This window comes from Bactrocera dorsalis, chromosome 2, assembly GCF_023373825.1.
Source record: "Bactrocera dorsalis isolate Fly_Bdor chromosome 2, ASM2337382v1, whole genome shotgun sequence".
NCBI lineage: Eukaryota > Metazoa > Arthropoda > Insecta > Diptera > Tephritidae > Bactrocera > Bactrocera dorsalis.
This window is the reverse complement of record NC_064304.1, coordinates 57,584,500-57,603,527: the sequence shown is the minus strand read 5'-3', so window position 1 is coordinate 57,603,527 and position 19,028 is coordinate 57,584,500. Positions and strand designations below refer to the sequence as shown.

The 19,028-nt window shown below is 44.5% G+C and overlaps 1 protein-coding gene and 1 pseudogene across 1 annotated transcript in view; one reads left to right on the top strand and one right to left on the bottom strand.

Annotated features, from left to right (window-relative positions):
* LOC125776324 (uncharacterized) overlaps window positions 1-19,028 on the bottom strand; it is a 369,137-nt gene that overhangs the window by 328,412 nt on the left and 21,697 nt on the right. The window lies entirely within an intron of this gene.
* The window catches only part of LOC125776384 (uncharacterized), a 46,834-nt pseudogene continuing 35,442 nt past the window's right edge, over window positions 7,637-19,028 (top strand).

The window sequence follows — 19,028 nt, the reverse complement described above, 5'->3', positions numbered from 1 at the left end:
CGAACGATCAACAACCAGATACGTGATCTGTTAACCTCTGTGACGAAGCTCCACGAACGCGCCCAAAGCGAGTATAACAATACAATCAAAGCAGCCAAACGAAATGTCCTTTTAAGACACGTAGGAGTGGATTCAACACCGAAAAGGCCACGCGAGGATGAGCAGCCAGCGCGCAAGACTCCACCAAAGAAAAAAGCAATTCAAGAAGAAATGCAAAAGAGGCCTACGGCTAACAAAAGGAATGAAGGCGACATTCCTACAAAAGGAAAGAAAGAGGAAAAAGAAAACGATTGGATTCAGGTGAAGCGAAAAACGCCAAACATGAAGAAGAAGGCCGCTTATGTCCCACGTCCGAGACCGGACGCAATCATAATTTCACGCTCTGGAAGCATGACGTACAGCGACATACTTAGGGCTGTCAAGAAGGAGGATACCCTCAAAGAACTTGGGGAGGACGTGTCGCGCATCAGAAAGACGGCAAAAGGCGAGATACTTCTGGAAATGAAGCAGGCGCAAATGACAAACACGAGTACATACGAAAGGGAAATATGTAAGGTGCTAGGCGACCAGGCACAGATAAGAGCCTTAACTCATGAAGTATCTGTAGAGATTCGCGACCTAGATGAGGTAACAACAAAAGAAGACATCGTGAATGCAATCCAAATACAAATTAATGAGCTAAGCTCCTTCAGGGAAAGCTCAATTAAAAGTATGAGACAGGCATACGCGGGTACGCAGACGGCGGTGATCAGCATTCCAGCATCGGACGCAAGAAAATTAATTGATGCACGAAAAATCAAAATAGGATGGGTTATATGCAGAATAAGGGAGAAACCGAACCTTAGGAAGTGCTTCAGATGCCTGGAATATGGGCATCTGGCGAGGGCATGTACCAGCGAGGATGACAGAAGCAAGTGTTGTGCAAAATGTGGTGAAACGGGGCACTTCGCAAAAGAATGCGTCAAAAAACCATTTTGTGCGTCATGCAAATCAAACGGAAAAAAGGATACGGATCACCGAATGGGAAGTTGGAAATGTCCCCTCTACCAAGCGGCATGTAAAAAGGCGAAATGAGGATTGTACAAATCAACCTAAATCATTGCGAAGCGGCCCAAGAGTTACTGAAACAGACAATCTACGAGAAGAAGATAGATGTGGCGATAGTCTGTGAGCAGTATAAAAACATAAGTGCTGGTACCTGGATTTCCGATAAAGAGAGCAAAGCCGCCATATGGGCCTGTGGGGAAAACGCATTCCAAGACAAGCCGCTTTTGGGGAAATCATATTATACGCGAGCGAAAATAGGCGGAATCTATTTTTACAGTTGTTACCTCCCTCCGAGTATACTACAAAGTGTTTATGAACAGATCCTCGATGAATTAGTTCAGGACGCCCTTACTACTGCACCAAATGTGATAGCAGGCGACTTTAACGCTTGGGCAATCGAATGGGGTAGTAGCAAGACAAATCAGCGGGGTAATGCTTTGCTTAAAACGTTCGCCTTACTAGAAGCTGTACTGCTTAACACGGGAGGCAGAAATACCTTCGAGAAAAATGGCCGCGGATCAATTATAGACATTACGTTCGCCAGCAACTCACTGGCTCGATCTGCACATTGGAAAGTGTGTGACTTCTACACACATAGTGATCATCTTGCCATTATGCTTGAAATCGGCAAGAAGCCGCGAAACCAAGGCAGTCTAAAAAAGCCACGGAAAAAAGGATGGAAGGTGGAAACCCTAGATGAGAGCATCTTCGACCTCATGCTGGATGAAAAAATGGGTAGCTCAACCGACTTGGACCGACAAGCTGAAATGCTGGTAAGTCACGTAAGTAAAGCCTGCGACGCGGCTATGTGTAGAAAAGGCAAAACGCACCCAGAAGGTCCGCATACTGGTGGAACGAGGAGATTAGCGCACTAAGAAGCGAATGTCATAGAGCGAGACGCCTCTCCCAAAGAAGCTTAGGTACGCCAGAACAAACGAGGCTGCGAGAATATTTTAAAAGAAAACGAAATGAGTTTAAAAAGGCTATTAAAAGAAGTAAGACCTCAAGCTTTAAAGAACTATGCGAGAAGGTAGATGAAAATCCATGGGGAGATGCCTATAAAATAGTAATGGCAAAGGTCAAGGGGGGTAAAAACCAAGCACCAACCTGTGCTACACTGCTAGAGAAAGTGGTGAAAACGCTCTTCCCATCGCAAGAGCAGCATACGAGCAGAAGAATACCATCAACGGTCGAAACTTTGACAATCGACGAGGAGGAGATAGTACAAGTGGCAGAAAGATTCGGTAATACAAAGGCGCCAGGACTTGATGGCATCCCAAATAAGGCGCTTAAGATTGCGGTTAAACACAACAAGAAGGCCTTCGCGGAAATTTTTTCTAGGTGTCTAAACGAAGGCGTTTTCCCAAGAGTATGGAAGAAGCAGCGCCTGGTTCTCCTTCAGAAACCAAACAAACCGGCGGGCGAGCCGAGTGCGTATAGACCACTTTGTATGATCGACACGATGGCCAAAATATTGGAGAAGTTAATCTGTAAACGTCTGGAACGTCACCTAGAAGGAGAGCTGCCTGGCTTGTCTGAAAACCAATTTGGTTTCCGAAGACATCGATCCACTATGGACGCAGTCGGGAAATTGACGGACATCGCGGCCAAGGCCATAGAGGGAACCAGGTGGATGCATGGCGATAAAAAGTATTGTGCAGTTGTCACACTTGACGTCAAAAATGCTTTTAATTCTGCATCCTGGCCACATATAATTAGGGCTTTAGAGGCAAGGAAGACTCCGGGATATCTGCTAAGGATAATCAGTAGCTATCTGTCTGATAGACTGCTACTGTACGACACCGATGCCGGCCCAAAAAGGTACGTGGTGACAGGTGGAGTACCGCAGGGCTCCGTATTGGGTCCGTTACTCTGGAATGTGCTATACGACGGGGTGCTACGCCTACCGCTGCCAAAAGAGACTCAAATAATTGGCTATGCGGACGACATTGCTGTGACGATAGTTGCGAAAGAGCTCTCTCAAATACAAAACTCCTGTAATGCGACCACAGCTAAAATTAAGGACTGGCTCACGGAAACTAAGTTGCAGCTGGCTAGAGAAAAGACGGAAGCGGTGCTTATCACGAGCAGGAAAAAATTAGAAACGGTAACCTTAAATATCGATGGATACAACGTTACAACGCAAAACTCTCTGAGATACCTTGGCGTTATGATTGACGCGAGATTGAATTTCAAAGCACATGTTGAAAAGGCCTGTAGCAAGGCAGCTACTGTTACAGCGGCCCTGTCAAGAATTATGGCTAACACTGGCGGCCCTAGTCAAAGTAGGAGAGCCCTACTAGCTAAAGTGAGTCAGTCAACACTGATGTATGCGGCCCCTATATGGGAAAAAGCACTGCGCCAAAAAACAAATGCCAATAAGGCAAAAGCAGTGACCAGGCTATGCGCCATCAGAGTGGCCTGTGCATTCAGAACGGTCTCACATGAAGCGGCCGGTATCATATCTGGTCTTATGCCTCCGGACCTAATGGCCTCAGAGCTATGTAGAGCATACCTAAAGGCTAAAGAAATGAATAGGCGTTTAACAGCTGAAGAGCGAAAAAAGGAGAGACAGGTTAGCCTCGAAGAGTGGCAAAGACAATGGAACGCGGCAGAAAAAGGAAGATGGACGCACAGGCTCATTAAAAACGTATCAGCTTGGATTGAGAGACAGCATGGGGAGACAGACTTTTATCTCACGCAATTCTTGACAGGCCATGGCTGTTTCAGGGAATACCTGTACAGATTCAGCCACGACGATGACACAAAATGTTCATTCTGCAGCAGTGCCAACGAAAACGCCGAGCATATCTTTTTCTTCTGCTCGAGATACGTAATGGAGAGAACTACCATCGAAGGAATAACAAATCAAAGGATGACGCCTGACAACATTATAAGCCACATGCTGCAATCGAAGGTGGTATGGGCAAAAATGAAAGAGTGGGCCGCAATAGCGATCCATGAACTCAGGATAAGAGAACGACAGCGAAGAAGCCTGAGAGCAGCTGAATAACTACGAAAGGAGTTTTTGAAGAGGCATTCTTGCCCAGCTTGGTCCTGCGAACTAATACCTAACGGCGGTCCCGCAGGGCCAAATACAAGCTAACGCAGCCGGAGTTAAGGGTTTAGTACGTAGGCGTACTGCTACGCAAGTCCAGTAAAGTTAGATAATACTAACTGGGCGTGATCCCGAAAGAGGTGTATCTTTAGCGGGCAATATGAATCGTACATGCTGCCCGTCTAAGGCAGTATCTTCTGGAAGATTCCCCCTCCGACACAAAAAAAACAAAAAAAAAAAAAAAAAAAAAAAAAAATCCACAAACGCACTGTGCAGTGCTAGACTTGTGCAGTTTACTTGTGTGGTCTATGCCCGGCATAACAGGATAGGGATACTGTTACTGAGTGAGGTCCGATCGTATTCCGCGAACTAAGAAAGAACACAACTGTTATGGAACCGTTATGTGTTTTAAGTATGAAAGGAATGCGTGGTCATTGAGCGGTGTGCTCGCTCAAGTAGAGTTCAGTTGAGAAAGTGGCATTGAGACGATCGGAACTCACTGTGCTTCTTTAAAATAGACGAATAGTAATAAAGTGAAGTAGTAAAGTGAAGTAGTAAAGTGAAGTAAAGTGAAGTGAAGTGAATTAAAATAAAGGAGATGAATTCAAATGAGTCTCCTACATATATATGCTATATATGTGATATATTATCGTAATATCCTAAAAACATAATATATTACAATAATGATTTATGTAAATCACACCTCTTATCATTTAAAACTTTCATACACATCTATCCTGCAGATATGTATGCAAGTAAAACTCAATTTCAAATCAAGATATTTTATCAGTAATATAAAAAAGCGCGCGCTTCTCTATATTTATGTACACACATGTGTATGTATGTGCGTATGACATTCCCACACAAACAATGCATACACAACATACATATGTACATACCATTGTATAAACATACAAGTAACCAAAGAATCAGGATTATACAATGGTACATACAATGGTACATACTTACATGCGTTCACATGTGGATATGTCACCATTTTTCTGAATACATGCAAAACTGATAACATTCTAATTAAATTATGCTATTTTCAAAACTATATTTGTAGTTAATGTGCGAATAAGAGTTATTTATAAAATATTTATAATGTTTGATAATATTATATAATTTCATATAAATATGTATGATTATGGTTGTATATACATACATATGCTATGTATGTACATATGCATATGTGTACGACATTGCCGAACAAATAATGTATACACAACCAACATACAAATATGCGTACACATGTAAATATGTCACCCACAAAAGATACAAACATTGCTTTACAAAAGCAAGAATCGGTTCAAATAGCATCATACATACTTATATGCGTACACATGTAAATATGTGTGTATGACATTCCCACACAAATAACACAAATAATGCATACACAACATATGTATGTACATACATACTTATATGCGTTCACATGTAGATATGTATGTCACCCGCAAAAAGTACAAATATTGTTCTACAAAAACAACAATCGTCTAATATAACGGGTGATTTTTTTGAGGTTAGGATTTTCATGCATTAGTATTTGACAGATCACGTGGGATTTCAGACATGGTGTCAAAGAGAAAGATGCTCAGTATGCTTTGACATTTCATCATGAATAGACTTACTAACGAGCAACGCTTGCAAATCATTGAATTTTATTACCAAAATCAGTGTTCGGTTCGAAATGTGTTTCGCGCGCGTGTTTTGTTCAGCGATGAGGCTCATTTCTGGTTGAATGGCTACGTAAATAAGCAAAATTGCCGCATTTGGGGTGAAGAGCAACCAGAAGCCGTTCAAGAACTGCCCATGCATCCCGAAAAATGCACTGTTTGGTGTGGTTTGTACGCTGGTGGAATCATTGGACCGTATTTTTTCAAAGATGCTGTTGGACGCAACGTTACGGTGAATGGCGATCGCTATCGTTCGATGCTAACAAACTTTTTGTTGCCAAAAATGGAAGAACTGAACTTGGTTGACATGTGGTTTCAACAAGATGGCGCTACATGCCACACAGCTCGCGATTCTATGGCCATTTTGAGGTAAAACTTCGGACAACAATTCATCTCAAGAAATGAACCCGTAAGTTGGCCACCAAGATCATGCGATTTAACGCCTTTAGACTATTTTTTGTGGGGCTACGTCAAGTCTAAAGTCTACAGAAATAAGCCAGCAACTATTCCAGCTTTGGAAGACAACATTTCCGAAGAAATTCGGGCTATTCCGGCCGAAATGCTCGAAAAAGTTGCCCAAAATTGGACTTTCCGAATGGACCACCTAAGATGCAGCCGCGGTCAACATTTAAATGAAATTATCTTCAAAAAGTAAATGTCATGAACCAATCTAACGTTTCAAATAAAGAACCGATGAGATTTTGCAAATTTTATGCGTTTTTTTTTTAAAAAAAGTTATCAAGCTCTTAAAAAATCACCCTATAGCATCAGCAGCGTCACAAGTCAATATGGCAGCCAATTAGTCGATGCCCAAATTTGTAGAAAAACACACAACAACAATAATTTCATTCATGAATGCAAGCGCACTTTCAACAGGCAAACTCGCTTCATTCATAAACGTAGACACCATTACATCTTCCCGAGCATGCCTTTGCCAACAAGCGTCTTTTTGCGACGATGGCAAAAGCTAAAAATCATAAATTTAACAATTTCTGATATTTGTATGAGAAAGAAGAAGTGACAACATAGTTCATTTGTCGATTTTCAAGTCAAGAAATGTATTAAAGAAAATATTCAATATTCCTCTGATTTATGCGTACAGTCAATCCCGGCTAAGTAGTATTCCGCTTAAATGAAAATCAAATCCCTCCCTCATCACTCTTAACAGCCTATATTATATTTTGCTGCATCTCACTGGTTTTTTTTTTCAAATACATAGAAATTATTGTTTTAAGTACCACTCGCTTAAATATCCGCACTCGCTTATGTGTCATATTATATTTTTATTTTTACAAACTACAAACATCTGTATCTTTGATCGTGGCACATAACCGGGATTGACTGTATTTGTCAAGGAATGTAAAAAATATGTTTACGCAAGCTCACCTACGAACATACATATCTACGCTGGTTTGTCTGCGAAGCTGTCTCAGCGCCAAAGGAAGCAGTGGCTATTGGCGATCGTTCGTTTGTGTTTTCCGCACAGCTCGGATTTTCTACCAACAACACAATAGAGGTATTCTCTTGCTCTTGCAAGATTGCAGATTGCAAAAATACTATACCGAAATATACAAGTGCACCAAGAGGAAATATATGCAATTCTTGCACCGTGCAAGGGTTTTGCAAGAGCAAGAGAATACCCCTAATGTTGTGACGCGTCGACACATTGACTCTTTGACATGAAAGCAAAAAATATGAGCTTCGCCATTGGTTGTCCGCGTCAACGGAAATTTCGCATGAAGCATTGAGTGTACATATTTACATACAATTGTTGCATGTGGACAAATGTACAAACATTATGCGTATGGTTCTTTTATATTTATTTACATGCAAACATAATTATATTGGTCTTTTAACATGATATCGAAAAGTTTATTGACCAAAGCAAATATTTATTTAAGTATACAAATATACATACATACATATGTATGTCGTACCAAACCTACATATATAAAATGCATATTTAGGTGGTAATACAAATTTTATTGAATTATGCATTTGCAAAGATTTTATGGAATTCATCATAAAATAGCCCAATTTTAAAATATATACATATGTACATACTTATGTGCTTTCATATATTTCAATATACAAATATGTATACCGATCTATAAATTATATGCAGCATCGTTTGCGCATAGTAAAAAAGGAAATCTGTAAGCGTACATTCCTAAACATTGGAATTATCATTATTGTTCTCATTTAACACTGAAAATGCTCAATTCTGCTATTTTCGACGCTCCTGTTAAATATTGGTGAAATCCGCTTATAAAGGGTGATTTTTTAAGAGCTTGATAACTTTTAAAAAAAAAAAACGCATAAAATTTGCAAAATCTCATCGGTTCTTTATTTGAAACGTTAGATTGGTTCATGACATTTACTTTTTGAAGATAATTTCATTTAAATGTTGACCGCGGCTGCGTCTTAGGTGGTCCATTCGGAAAGTCCAATTTTGGGCAACTTTTTCGAGCATTTCGGCCGGAATAGCCCGAATTTCTTCGGAAATGTTGTCTTCCAAAGCTGGAATAGTTGCTGGCTTATTTCTGTAGACTTTAGACTTGACGTAGCCCCACAAAAAATAGTCTAAAGGCGTTAAATCGCATGATCTTGGTGGCCAACTTACGGGTCCATTTCTTGAGATGAATTGTTGTCCGAAGTTTTCCCTCAAAATGGCCATAGAATCGCGAGCTGTGTGGCATGTAGCGCCATCTTGTTGAAACCACATGTCAACCAAGTTCAGTTCTTCCATTTTTGGCAACAAAAAGTTTGTTAGCATCGAACGATAGCGATCGCCATTCACCGTAACGTTGCGTCCAACAGCATCTTTGAAAAAATACGGTCCAATGATTCCACCAGCGTACAAACCACACCAAACAGTGCATTTTTCGGGATGCATGGGCAGTTCTTGAACGGCTTCTGGTTGCTCTTCACCCCAAATGCGGCAATTTTGCTTATTTACGTAGCCATTCAACCAGAAATGAGCCTCATCGCTGAACAAAACACGCGCGCGAAACACATTTCGAACCGAACACTGATTTTGGTAATAAAATTCAATGATTTGCAAGCGTTGCTCGTTAGTAAGTCTATTCATGATGAAATGTCAAAGCATACTGAGCATCTTTCTCTTTGACACCATGTCTGAAATCCCACGTGATCTGTCAAATACTAATGCATGAAAATCCTAACCTCAAAAAAATCACCCGTTAGAAAATAGTACCCCTGATTTTGAGGAGAAATCCACTAATAGAAAAGAGTACCCCTCCAAAAAATGAAATATCGTAAGTTTGGCAACGCGGTGGATCTTCTCTATATTATATGTTCTCTGCCTTTTGTTTTTTAACCTTTACGCGATCGGAAAAAGTCGTCTAAAATTCTTAGAAATATGCTAAACAATAGTCGAAATAACCATGTTATGGTTAATGCATTTCGAATTTCACAAGTAGAATAAAATGTATATAACGTGGTTATTATATAAAAACAAATGTGTGTTTTACATATTTAAAGCGGTCAGCGGAGTGGTAGAATTATTTGTTAATTAATTGAAAATTGTCGCACTGGTTAATTCTAGTGCTAAGAAAACTATAAATATATTTTGCTGCGTGTGAATTTTTTGATCAATTAATTTAATTTTTATTTTTTTCAGATTTTGTGTTTATAATTCTCACCGACGAAAGTTTTATATATTCATATTTCGTTATTTTTATATTATATCATATTACTTATTAACATATTATATTATAGACATATTTTTAAATCTTAAAATGAATAAAAGGACATTTTCTAACCTTTTGAGTAAGGAGAAGGAAAATTTTAGGGCTACAGTTGCGAAGTTTCGCAAATTGTATGAAGATAATAGTATATTAGAAGGCGATGAATAAAATCCACAAGCAGGGCAATAGTTTCTGACAGACAGTTGTAGGAAAACATTAGGCAATTTAAATATTGATGAGGAACTGGAGTATAGTAGTGATAGGGAAAATGACAGATTTTTGTTTGATGATGACGAGGTTGACGTTTGTGTAGAAACAAAGAACAAAGATATTAGTGAAGAACTTTGCAAGAGATTGAAGACAAGGGCTGCTAAAAATAACATATCCCAAAACAGCTTAACAACCTTAGGTACCTCTGCGAATGGTAGGCACCTTGTCGCGGTGCAGGGGCTTAGGCGCAAGGCTTACCCGGCATACCCCAACCGGCGTGGTTGGTGCTGATAGGCACCGCCCAGGCAGGATGTCGGGTGCCGCATGCGATCGCCAACCAAGAGCTACCACCTCCTAATCCAGGGTGTCATGCGACCCGTGCCCATTGGATGGTTTGCAGCCAGGAGGTAAATTCGGCTGTAGTATAACGGAGCCTCCCCAAAACCGGGCCGAATTGGGGTGTAACTGTGGCCTTACCGCGTCAAGGGGCTCTGGCGTGGCGGACCTCCCTAGTCCCCAATAAAACAATAGACCCGACGGCTCACCCTGTTGACCCTAGGGTCGTAAGAACAAGGTGGACAATTTCAACAAACAAACAGGCAATACGGATTTTAGGTAACAACGAAGGAGAACGGACACGGACAACGAGAAGGAATTTGACGCAGCGGTAGGCAAAGCGGGTCAAGGAGCTAGACAGAAGGTTAACTTCCTTGACGTCCTCTCGCCAGAGGAACAGGCGCTATTTGAGGAGCATGCCAGGGAGGACGACGACGACATGCCCTCCTACAGTAGTGCTCGCCTGGCAAAAATGCCTGGAGGCACTGTTGCATCCACGAGCATCGCCAAGACCCCCGCCGGAAGGCGGAGCAGATCGGACTCGGATGAGTCACATCGGGCAGAGCCTGACAGTGCGCGCAGAAGATGAAGGAGGCGCAGAAGAGGTGGGCAACGCCCTCTCCCAGAAGCTGACAAACCCGGAGGGTGTGATGATCCGAAGAGGAAGGGAATGAACGGCGCCATCATGAGGTGGTACCTGCGAGAAGGGAAGACTCTTGAAGTGGCGGAGGCTATGGCCAGAAGCAGAAGCAAAGGGAGTAACGCAGCCCAGCTCGCGCGCAAGGCAGCGGTACCAGTAACTGTCCGATCAGTGCCACATTGACCGCACGGCGTGGTGATGGTAGGGCAATGCCCCCGGAAACATATGCCCAAACAGCAAAGCGGAGAAGCAGCCAGATCACGCCGCAGGAGTCCCCCAGCTCTAAAAGGTTGTGGGGCAACAACACCAAGGCAACCGGTAATCAACAATCCGGACCGGCTCCGCACCGGGTGGAGGAGGGGCGGAACAGGTATGCGGACGCCATTAAAAGCATTCGCATGGCTGTACTGCCTCAGAACTACCCGGCGGAGGCGCTGAAGCCGGAGGTGCTTACCGTGCTCCAGAACCTCCTCATGGACGAGGTTTCAGAGGAGAGAACTTCCTTCTTGGGGGTAGGGTTTAAGGGAGGTATGTTGCAGGTGCAAGGACGAAAGGTCTGCCAACTGGCTGCGGGAGTTTGCCCCAAAGCTGGGAGGCTGGAAGGGTCCTGCCCTATACGCGAGGAGGGCGGAAGATTTGCCTGTTATGCATAGCATGACAATGTTCCTCCCCCGATGCAAGGACAGACCCTATGAGTACGCCCTAGGACTGGTGAAAAATCAGAACTTAGACCTCAGCATCTCGTCCTGGTGCGTCCCGAGCAGCAGGATGGAGGAACTAGATGGCATGAAGGGATGGAGGTTGTACTTGTACATCGACGACGAATCGTACAAGTACGTCCGGACAGCGAGCTTTCGCCTGTATTACAGGTTCAGCAAGGTGGTTATGCGGCCCCACAGCCCCGCAGCCACTGGGAGCAAGGGAGCAGCAATGCCCGCGGATCAGGAAGGCGGGGGCATCGAAAAACAGGTCGTGTCAGTGGCCGCCCCGGTGGCAGTGGCGATGCAGGTGGACGAGGTGGCGGATCAGCCCTGCGGAAGCGGGAGTTTGAAGGCAGTGCCAGCGACGACCACCGACGTCCCCGTTGACGGCCACTGCGGTCAGGGAGCAGAGCTGCCCTCCACACAGGAACTCCTTGACGGGTTAGGTGACCCATTGGATGGTGGCGCGATGGACGGCGGGGAAGAGGAACTGCCCTTCCTCGAACCGTTACCATAATGGCCGTCCATACGGAGATTGCCCAGGTGAACCTGCATCACGCGGCGGCAGCTTCAGCTGTAATAACGAGCAGGTTTACGGCGGAGAAACTGGGCATACTACTGGTCCAAGAACCTTGGGTCCACAAAGGAGAGGTAAAAGGCCTCAAAACGGAGTCAAATAAGGTAATCTGGGATCTCTCTAGCGAGAGGCCTAGAACATGCATAGTTGTCAGGAATAACATTGAATTCTTCTGTATTTCAGAGTTCCTGACGCAGAATATGGTGGCGGTGCAAGCCAGGGACTTTGAGGGCAAAGACTTCGCCCGGGCTTCAGCCAACTTCCCAGGGGCGGCATCCACGGCACCCCCAGAGGTGGTGGAAAGGCTTGTGGAACACTGCAGCAGACATGGGCTTCCCTTGATTATAGGCTGTGATGCAAACGCCCACCATCTGGAATGGGGCAGCACCGACTGCAACGCAAGAGGTGAGTCTTTTTTAGAATACGTAGTAGGTGGTAACTTAGTGATAAAGAATGTTGGGTGTGAGCCCACATTCATAACTGTAAATCGGAGGGAGGTGCTGGACATCACCCTGAGCAATGAGCCTGCAAGAGGAATGATCTCGAGATGGAGAGTCTCGACGGAGCCCTCCGGGGCAGACCACAGAATTGTAAGGTTCACGCTAGAGTTAGAGGTCAGGCTCCTCCTCCCTGGGCGAAATCCTCGGAGGGCGATATTGGGGCGCCTTCAGGGATATACTAAGTGAGGAGCTATCTCACTTTATACAATAAGAAGATCAGGTCTGCAAAGTAGACCAGCTTCAGGAGATTCTGCGAGAATGTCGCCACTACGCCAGAAGCAGCCAGGCTGCACAAGGCTCTGGCAAGGGGCACAAACGATGCAGTAATAGCAATTAAAAGGAACGATGGGACGTTCCCGACCAGCGCAGAGGACAGAGCCACGGAGCTTCTGCGGGCGCACTTCCCGGAGGCAGTTCGGGAAGACCAGTGTCCTCCCATGATCGAACACAGGCCATCCCGCGAGGATTGGAGTATCGGAGTACAGCTGTTTACGGCGGACTCCATCAAGTGGGCAATGGCCTTGTTTGAGAGATTCAAGTCTCCGGGGGTGGATGGCATCTTTCCGGCGCTGTTACAACAGGGGGAGCAATTTTTATTGCCCCACCTGATACAGCTTCTGAGAGAGAGCCTCGCATTGGCGTATATCCCCGAGATATTGAGGACAGCGAAGGCGATTTTCATACCCAAGGTAGGTAGGAAAGACTACTTATTGGCGAAATCTTTTAGGCCAATCAGCCTAACATCTTTCCTACTAAAAACCATGGAGAAGATCGTGGACCAGGAAATAAGGATGAAGGCGCTTAAGAGAGCACCGCTGCATGCGGCTCAACATGCCTACAGAGCGGGCAGATCAACGAGCACTGCCCTGTTCCAGTTTCCAGAGTTCACTGGAGCATGGGGAAGGGATGCTTTGCGCGTTCTTGGATATCGAAGGAGCCTTTCACAATACGTCTCACAAGAGTGTAGCCAGGGCACTGGAGAAAAGGAATGTGGCAGCACCAGTGCGCAGATGGATAGAAGCCGTACTGTGCACCAGGGTTGCTGAGACCACAGTAGGCGATAAAAGGATCCGTCTCGGCACAACTAGAGGCTGCCTACAGGGAGGTGTGCTATCCCCCTACTATGGAGCCTAGTCGTGGACGACGTGTTAGTACTGCTATCGGACAATGAGATCCGCTGCCAGGGGTATGCGGACGACATTCTAATAATGGCGAAAGGCAAATATGAAGACACTCTCTGTGATTTGATCCAAAGAGGTCTAAACCTAGCGAAGGGGTGGTGTGGGGGGGTTGAACTGAATATCAACCCCTCCAAGGCGACTTGAGTCCCGTTTACGAAACGCAGGTCCCTACCCGGTCTTAGGAATCTCTCACTTGGGGGAAGTGAGATAGAGATGACCAACAGGGTCAAATACCTGGGTTTGATGCTTGACTCCACTCTGCGATGAAAACAGCATGTAAACCTGACCGTGGTCAAAGCGACAAAAGCTTTAATAGTATGCAATCAACTGGCGGGAAAGTCCTGGGGCTGTAAGCCAAGGATCGTTAGGTGGTTGTACACCATGATAGTGCGACCGATAATCACATATGGGGCGGTGGCATGGGCCTCAATAGCGTCTCAAACTTCGGTTAAGACAAAACTATTGAAGCTACAGCGTCTAGCCTGTGTCTGCATGACGGGTGCAATGCGAACCTGTCCAACGGCGGCACTGGAGGCTTTGCTTGAACTGACACCGCTTCAATTGGTTATCGGTCAAGTAGCTGAGCGCATACTTCTGCAAATAACGGCGGAAGGGTGTGGAATTGGAAAGGTAGTCCCGTCCCTGAGGATGGAGAAGATAAGTGGCCGCTTATCATTGGCCCTCCTCTCGAGGGACAACACTACAAAAACGGTTAACTTCAGGAAAAGACATAAGGTCACCCTTGGCAGTAAAGACGAATAGGATGATTCCAACCTTGAACTGATGCTGAGGAATAGCACGTTAAGGTGGTACACCGATGGCTCGAAAATGTCGGAGGGAATCGGCGCAGGGATTGTGGGCCCACGCACTAAGCTCTCCATACCCATGGGAGAGTTCCCGAGCATTTTTCAGGCACCGTGTATTGATATTAACTTCCATCGCAACTATAGTAATGAGCGAATAGCCATCCTCAGCGATAGTCAAGCGGCGCTAAAGGCGATCTCTTCCTATGAGATCAAATCGCTACTAGTGAAGGAGTGCAGGGAAAGGCTGAACAGCCTTGCAGAACAGAACCAGGTACACCTAATCTGGGTGCCTGGGTTACAGAGGTGTAGCCGGCAATGAAGTGGCCGACGAGCTCGCCCGCTCCGCAGCCTCCACCAAGATGGTAGGACCCGAACCCTTCATGGGGGTAGGTCCCCTTATCATGAAAGAGCTGCTCCGTAAGGAAGAAGCAGTGGGCAGGGAGCAGCATTGGCACCAAACTCACGGTATGAGACATGCCAAGCTGCTAATGGGGGGTTACAACCTGAAAAGGTTCAAAACGGTGATAAACCTCCAAAGGAACAAACTCAGGTTACTGGTCGCATGGTACACTGGCCACTGCAAACTGAATAGGCACCTGCATAGCATGGGCCTATCCTCTGGTGCAAGTTACCGGTTCTGCGATAGAGTGCCTGAAACCCCGGAGCACCTGCTGATCAACTACACAGCAGTCTGGAGACGCAGGACGAAGGCCCTTAAATCGATATTCCCGGATAGGGATCACATTGCCTCACTAGCACCCGGCAATCTGTTGGATTTCATTCATGCGCTGGAGCTGAATGAGTCAATGTGAGTCAGGAGAGGGCACAATAGACCAAAGGTCGCAGTGCATTCCTCAACTTTCAATCAATCAATCGAACCTTAGGTAGAGCAGGTATTAAAAGACTGCCGATAAGTGCAAGGACTATTTTAGGTACCAGTCGTCAGGTAGTAGATTACATCTGAAGCTGAGGGTGAATTATGGTATTTGGGAATACATTTTTAATTTTCCAGATTTTGATTTTCTAGACGGTGTAGAAAGAGTTTCTGTAGATATAGGAATATATGGCCTTAAATTCTCTAATGTTCCAATAGGACATTATGGCCAATTTTAGGTTATGTAGTAGGCTTCCCTAATACAAGACCTTTTCGGGAATTATGTGAAGAAATAAAGTTCTTGCAAGAAAACGGAGATAAAGTAGGACAAAGGCAGAAATTGAACGAGTTTAGTGTTAGGATTTTGTTTGTGACGCGCCAATTCGCGCATTTATTACTGGTGTAAAGTCACACGCCGGGAAGAATAACTGCCCTTGATGCGTTCAGGAAGGGATTTATAAAGAAAGGAGAGTGTGTTTCTCACAAACCGTAGAAGAAATAGTTCCTTAAGGAATATAATAGATATACAAGGTTTGACAATTAAGTAATGAGACTGATTTCATTGCCGCGCTTTTGGTAAACCTGTGACCTTGAAATTCCCTTTTTCTTTTTTCGGCATCCATTGATATATGCACCATCGCTCTAGCTTGTTTAGTTCGCCTGCTGCGTCAAGTTGGGTAGACGTGCGTTTGTAGTGCTTCTCACGAAAATGGAAAAACGATATCAGGATGACTGTCGGAGAAGACCGTTTGGAACAAGTGGAAAACGATCCTACGCTGCTTGATCGAGTTATTACAGGCGATGGGAGCTGGTTTTTCGATCCGAAAACCAAACCCCAAAGCTCACAATGGTTGTCTCCGCGCGCCCCCCGCCCGAAAAAAGCTCGCAAGAGCAAGTGAAAACAATGATTATTGCTTGTTTTGATAGCCGTGGAATCGTCCACAAAGAATTCGTTCCACCGCGGAAAACTGTAAATCAAGTCTACTATTGCCAAGTACTCGAAAGATTGCGAAAACGAGTCAACAGGGTGCGCCCAGACATTGCTCGTAACTGGATCCTTCATCACGACAACGCGCCGTGCCACACCGCTCTCAGCGTGCCAGTATTTGGCCTCTAAACGGATCGCCGTGTTGCAACAGCCGCCTTATTCGCCCGACATGTCGCCCTGTGACTTTTTTTGTTTCCTAAAACAAAATAGGTGGTCATAAGAACCCATCTTGAGTCGATTACGTACATCCAGGCGGGCGTGACGAGGGTACTCCCGGACATCCCTGTCGAAGCGTTCCAGAAATGTTACGAAGCATGGAAAACGCGCTGGAATCGCTGTATAGCTGCCCAAGGGGACTACTTTGAAGGGGATGACAGAGTTGTAGAATAATTTTCAAATATACGGTTTTTATGGGATCAGTCTCATTACTTAATTGTCATACCCCGTAAGTCATCATTTAGACGAATTTAAGCAGGGGGAAAATTTGTTGAACCTGTATTATTGACATGGTTTCTCAATTTCCGTTAGATTCCATGCATTTAGTTATTTAGGGTTTAGGTAGGTAGGTAGGTAGGTAGGAGTACAGCCCGGTTGTCTATCGGGCTCAATTAACATTGATGTGCCTTCTCTCTCAAACCATTTTGAGATTTCGATGAAACTACTTATGTCTGATATGCTTTTAGTAGAAATCTATTCAAGGTTTGGTGCTTGATGGATTCCAAGTGTTTTGTGTCGGATCTGTGCTAGAGCTGGGCATTCACAGAGAAAGCGGAAAATTGTTTCCTTGTTCCCTGCTACTCCGCAGCCTCGGCATACACATTTTGGACGCATGTTCCTCAAATGGCCAGTGCCCTGTTGTGGTAGCTGTTACTCTGTAGATACTTTTTCTTGGCCTATTTAATAAGTCGTTGGTTCTTTTGCTGTCATATGTTGGCCATAATTGTTTAGTTATGGAGCATTTTGTAATGTTTTTCCACCTGTTATTTGTAACTTGTTGAAATGGTCTATTGATCTCTCTTTTGATCGATCCTAGCGGGCTTGGTAATAGCTCCGCCTCGGATTCGTTGAGGAACGCTCCTGCCTTTGTCAACTCGTCAGCTTTTTCGTTACCGAAAATGTTCCTGTGACCGGGAACCCAGATCATGTCTAGTTGGAGCTTGTCTTTTATTGAGCTTAGTGCTTTCTTGCAGTTGAGAGCTACCGAGTTCGGTAGATATATAGAGAGAGATATGCCTAAATCAGAGCATTTTGGACCCGTCGGTATAGACTGAGATTGTATCCTCATCTCCTATTGAACTTCTTCTCCATTCTCGTCTAGATGGTATCCTCACCTGGAAGTGTCTATTGAAACTCAGCTTTGGGAGAATGTACTCTGATTTATTAATGGTGGGCTTGTTTAGGATTACACTATGTCCGTAGATCTGCTGATTCCAACCACTCAATTCTTTTATTCTTATCGCTGCAAAAGCTGCTGTTTTGCGTATAAAAATGTCCATGCGTAGTTGATGCAGGACCACATTGAGCGCATCAGTCGAACATGACTTGATTGCACCAGGGACACCCGCACATGCTGCTCTTTGTATTCCATTTAATTTTCTAGTGTTGTATTGTTTGTTTAGCGCTGGCCAACATACCACAGCTCCATATGTAAGTAAAGGTCTTATGACACCCGTATACATCCACATGATTATACTAGGTTTGAGGCCCCAATTCTTGCTGACGATTCTCTTGCAAGTATAGTAGGCCATGTATGCTTTACTTTTTCTTTTTTCTTTATTTATTTTCCAGGACAGTTTGTGTCAATCTCCACCCCCAAGTATTTAGGTGTGGGGGATAGAGTGAGTGCTGTACCGTTTAGTACCGGAAGTTGAAACTGAGGGATTTTGTTTCTGCTTGTAAATAGCACCAATTCTGTTTTGTTCGGGTTAACTCCTAGTCTATTGTTCTTAGCCCATAGGTTTAACCTTCGAAGTGCTCTTTCCATAATATCGCTGACTGTTGAAAGAAACATGTCAGATACCAACAACACTACATCGTCTGCATATGCTACTGCTTTCACTCCCCCACCGTTTAGTTGGAGTAGTATTTCGTTCGGCGTTACAACCCATAGAAGCGGGGAGAGGACAACTCCTTGAGGCGTCCCTCTACTCACATAACTTGTTTGGATTGCAGCGCCGTTTGATGCCATAATCTTTTTATTCTTAACCAACGATAGTATCCATCTGCACACAGTGTCATCTATGCCGCAATGTGTCAGAGAATTAATTATAGCATTTACTTCTATATTATTGAAGGCGCCGTCTATGCCTAGAAACGCAGGCATGGTGTATTGTTTGTAGTGTAGTGATTTTTCAATTACACTTATCACCTCGTGAAGGACAGTTTCGGTTGACGTACCTCCAGAGACTCTTTTGCGAAGGAGGTCCAATCATTTCCCTTCGCCCTAATGTAGGCGATATTAGTATGATCTTTGGATAGCATTTTGCTCAGACTTGCGGTTTCTCTGCAACTTTCTATCGATGTGCAGAATGATCGCCATGATTCGCTTTTAGCTTTCCTGACTGCTTTTTTGTATCTTTTCGTAATATCTTAATATGGCTGCCAGATTTTGGTTCTAAAACTCTCACTGAAAGCTTTCCTTAGTTGTGTTCCAACTAATCCAGAAGTGATCCGACATGGAAGGCTCATCGGATACCCTCCAGTTATCCACAACGAGACTGTCTG